Raw genomic sequence first — 5,062 nt, forward strand, 5'->3', positions numbered from 1 at the left:
GCTCAACTGCGCCCGTTCGTGGCCGGGGGACGGCGGCCTCCGATCCGTGACCGAGGTGCTGCTGCGGGGCCAGATCCGAGGGCGACGGTGGCGGATCCGGCGGCGGCGGGACCGGATCCGGCGGAGGCGCAGGTCGGCGTGCCTACATCCGGCCTCCCCCGGCGGCGCGCGGTGGCGGCGGCGGCGACCTCCCCGGGATGGGCTCGGCGGGTCCATAGATGGGCTTGGCGGGCCTATTTGCGGGCTTTTTCTTTTTTTTTATTTTTTATTTAATTTACCGAGGCGGGCACCCAGCCACCTCGGAAAATACCGCATTTACCGTGACAGATACCCCGAGGCGGTTGGCTTGACCGCCTCAAGAAATCCATTTTGCCCGCCTCTCGCAGCTCGTGCTCCCTCTGCTCTGCAGTGCAGCGCCGCCGCCGTTTCGAGTTCGACGCCGCCACCGTCGATCTCCCACACCGCCATGCTCCTTCGCCGCCTGATTGTCGCCGGAGCTAGGTCAGGTGGTGAGGACCCTCTCCACCCCCTTTTCCCTCTCCCCCTCGCTCTGTCCTGGCAGCAATCGCTCGCCGGAGTAGCGGGTCCACCACCCGCCGCCGCACGCCCCTCTCCGGCTTCCCATCCGCCTTCCTGAGCCCACTATCGTGTTCGCCTTCGCCCCCTCGACCTCCCCGGCGCTTCCCCCACTCGAACTGGCCCCCGGAGCACCATCCACTGCAACTCCGGCGACCCCGCCGCCGCGCGCCGCCGACCGCCGGTGCCTCGCACCGCTCGCCCCGCCCTGTGCCGCCCCCGAGCCGCCAGCCGAGACGTAGCTGAGGCAGCAGCGCAAGCCGAGCCGCTAGTGCCGCCCTCTGCGCCTTTGGATCAAGATCCATCGGATCAGATCTGTTAGATCTGAGCAAAACCAGAGCTGCCGTAGCACTTTTGCAAAAGAGACCCCGTCTTTTTTGCAAATCAACTCACCGTCCATATCAGTTCAAAAATAATTCCTGAGGTGTCCTTTTTCTTCCGTGTTAACCCCGAACTTCCTAGAATTAGAACCTGCCGTCCAAGACCTAAGTTTTTGCATGCAAGCCCCTGCGTATATGGTTTAATTAGGTTCTAGCCCCCTGTTTTCTTCATATCTAGCCCCTGGAAGTTCAAAATCCTCGCAGAAAAGTCCCTATAACCTTGTTTTAGCCATATCTTCACCGTTTTAGCTCATTCTTGTTGTGTTAGTTTTGTTTTAGCGTAAACTATCGTTTAGTAGTGTTGTTGTGCCATAGTTCCTTTTTTAAAATTAAATATAGATTTAATTTGATTAATATTCTCTCATCTACTTTTTCTAAGTAAAAGTAAATTAGATGTTTACCTCGATTTTCATAATTGATGCTAATATGCTTAATGCCAACTTAAATGTGTTTTCCAAATAATTTGTTTAGTTCACCACGAATCATCAAGCTACCCATTTAGATGCTCTCATAAGTTTTGTTTCTAAATAATTGATTAATTAGTGTAATTTGTACATAGACAACCATGTATAAAATTTGACAAAGTTAACATCGTCTATTTATAATTGCAAATATGTCATATGATTAATTGCAACCAGGGATGTTTTCTTTTAAATACCCTTTACATGTGTTTTCTAAATAAAATAAATAAAGTTTATAGTTCTTCTGTTTTCTTTTATAATTCAAACCTTTCGATAGCTGTCGCTTTTCAACCTTAGTTCGGTTCTCAGCATTACTTGCGTTTGCGTGATCCTTACAATTGAGCCCTATCCTTTAGTATGCTTTTTTTAAAGCTTTTCTTTTGTTTTGCTGTATTGTTCTTAGTTGTTCTTGTTTGTTTGCTTTGTATGATTGCTTTGAGTAGAAGGATCGATGCTTGAAGACGGAAGATCAAGTTTTCCCAGTTAACAAGAGCTGAAGAGCAGTAAGAGTAGCTTTCGTTGGAGAAGGCAAGTGTCCCTAACCACCCTTCTACCTATGCTTTATTATAAGAATACTATGATGAATTAATTGGAACATGGAGAACCACCTAGGAAAACCGTACAACCACAAGAACCATATGGCTCTGGCCTTGGCTAATTAATTAGAGACTCTAATTTGAAGCGGTCTTACTGAAAGAGCAAGAGGGGTGGTGGTAGATGGGGTATAACCCAGTCCTCTTGGGAAGTGGGCTTTGCTAAGACACTATGCCCATTAGGGAGGTGTTGACGGCTGTTAAGTCCTAAAATCAGCTGTCAACCCCTGCAGCCTTTCACAACGTTTCATCACCAAACTTAGTTGTAGGGATTATATCTAATCAAGTTCCACGAGTTTTGGTGAATCAGGGTCTGCAGGCACCCACAGTTAAAATGCAAAGAAAAACACAAGTGAACGCAGAAGAAATGCATAGAAGATCATGTCCTGCATCTCATTTACAAGAAGGACCCACAAACTAGACGAAATGGGCACGACAAGCAAGATGCACCCAAGGATCAAGACCAGGGCCCACTATCAGCTATCCAGAGGAAGGCAGGCCCAGGGGAGTGCCATTTGGGCTCGGCCGACCCCCTAGGTCGCCCGACCCCTTACTAGGCTCAATCGGGCCAAAGTTTCTCCAGCAGTCTACCACGGCTCCCCTACATCTATCCCGGACGTGCATAGCACCACCTTGTGAGTCTAACAGTGGATCCACCTTTGGAGAGGCTACATAAGGAGGAGGAGAGCCCCCAATTCAACACACCACCATCATGTAGAACATGTGCTCCATTGCGAAGGCGAGGCGCTGCCTAGGCTAGTGCTTAGAGTGGTAGGAGGGTGAGGAGTAGTTTGGAGGGGCGCCGGCCTGTCCGCGCTCTTCTCCAACCGGTACCTCTACGGATACTAGCTTCCTTTAGTATGAGTAAGTTAGTATTTGTGATTCCTGCCTTGCATAGTACTTTTGTTTGAGCGAGATCACTTCTCTTACTCACGGGTTCATCGCTCTGTATTTATACAGAGTGCCATAGGTTGCTACTGGAATTCGAATGTAGTCAGGGTACGGTAGTAATCAGTAGCATAGATGTGGTTTCTAGGCTAAGAGTTACCTTTGTTTGCCTTATATCCCATGATCTGCGAGGTAGGCCGCAGGTGGTGACAGCCCTGTTGGTCCTTAGTAGTCCTCCACATTCGGATATAGTGTAGAGCCATTGGCCGGAGTCTCCTGACCATGTCAGGGGTAAACCGGTGCCTGAAGTGAGTATTCTTACCCGAGAGATCGACCTTTAACTCAGCCTTAGTGTTACCGCAGGAATTCCCTCCAGTCTTGCCACTTATTCTTATGTGTCCTTGGACCGACTGAGTTAGGAGTTAGTGCACACACGTTCCCTGTGGATACGATACCCTTGAATACTCAAGGGTGAAAGCTACGATAGTATCTATGTGCTTGTAGATTTATTCGCATCGTTAAAATACCCAACAGGAGGCTTATGCTCTACTACTGCTCCGGAAACCTTAGCGCACGACTTCTTATTAGGGAATCTTTGTAAAGGCCTCATAGAATCCCTATGCAACCACACCTCAGAAGTGTGGTATTGTGCCTAGCTAGCACAACATGGTTGGGTCCAAAGTTCTTATGAACTTTTACGTGACTTGTGGTGAAAGTGTACAACCTCTGTATAGTGTTTAAAATTGATGTATCAGCCGTGCTCACGGTCAAGAGCGGCCTAGACCCTCACATGATTAATTTAATTTGAAAATGGATTTAAATCATTTTCTAGTTATTTTTTGTGGCCTTGCTGAGTACCAACCATAAGTGTACTCACCCTTACTTACTGCTGCTCAGAAGAAAACGTTGTTGTAAAGTCTTTTGAAGATGATGCTGAGTTCTAGGCCTACGCAGCCCCCAGTCGATTGCCTGTTAAGTTTAGAGTCTTCATTTCCAGGATAAGCTGTATAACTCTGATAGTCTTTAATTTATTTTAATTCTCTTTTTCGTGATACTATTACTGATTATTCACTTATATTTTCACTATATGTATGGAACTTGATCCTGGCATACATATAGAGATGCATTCGGTTTTGTCTTTAAAATCGGGTATGACAGAAGTGGTATAAGAGCTGTATGGACTGTAGGACGTAAGCCTAGATAACACTGGTCACTTTCTAAGGACTAGTTTATTATAAAAACAATTCCTTATTAATCCTTGACTTCTTTGGTGAATATTCTCACTTCTTAACTATTTTTGTTTCTCAATTCATCTTGATAACTCACCTTTCTCACCTGATCTCTGTTCATTTGCACTTCCTTATTTTGCAAATGTAAAACCCCCCATCCCTGTCTATTGACTTACCCTCTCCTTGATAACTTATTTTGATACTTGACCCTTGGTCATTTACCGTTTCTGGTTTTTTTTCTAAACCCTCAACCATCATCTACTTATTCTCTCTAGCTCCTTGATTACTTCTTGATTTTGAACATACATCTGTTTTGATGAATGATTCTCCAATCTCATCCCCAGCTCACCTCCTTTTGAACATACCTTCTTTTGATGAATGGATTCTACCTTGTTCTTCTATCTTTCTTTATCATTATTTATTTATTGTCATTCACTTCTGATCTTGTCTTTACCATCCAACCAGATGGCGAGTCCCAATAGTGTGACACTTTAAGTGTCTAGTAACTAGAACATAGGATAATGTGTGAAATTTGTGTTTGTTCTTGTGTGAAAGTTTAAATTTTCAATGCAAAAATAGGGGTATTTTTGTAATTATGGAAAATTACAAGTCCCTTTTTGCAAAATTTTTTAACTTAAGTGAGCAAATTCAACTTTGTGAAGGGCTTTCTTGCAAACATGCTAGTAATCATTACTTGGCAGCTTTATTGCATTTTAGTCCTAAATTTGTTGTAATTTGCTACCAAAAAGTGTTTTTCTTTTATAAATTAGAGTTCATTTGAACTTTTGAAAATATTTTAAAATCCTTTGATCTAGTGCAAATTTGCACAATATGAAAGTTGTAGATCTTGAAAAACTGAACAACTTTCATTTTGGGTATTTTTTCATTTGAGCCCTAATTCAGCGGCAAATTTTACTTTACTTCTAGGCCCCTGA

This window comes from Panicum virgatum, chromosome 8K (assembly GCF_016808335.1).
Source record: "Panicum virgatum strain AP13 chromosome 8K, P.virgatum_v5, whole genome shotgun sequence".
In the NCBI taxonomy this organism is placed as follows: Eukaryota; Viridiplantae; Streptophyta; class Magnoliopsida; order Poales; family Poaceae; genus Panicum; species Panicum virgatum.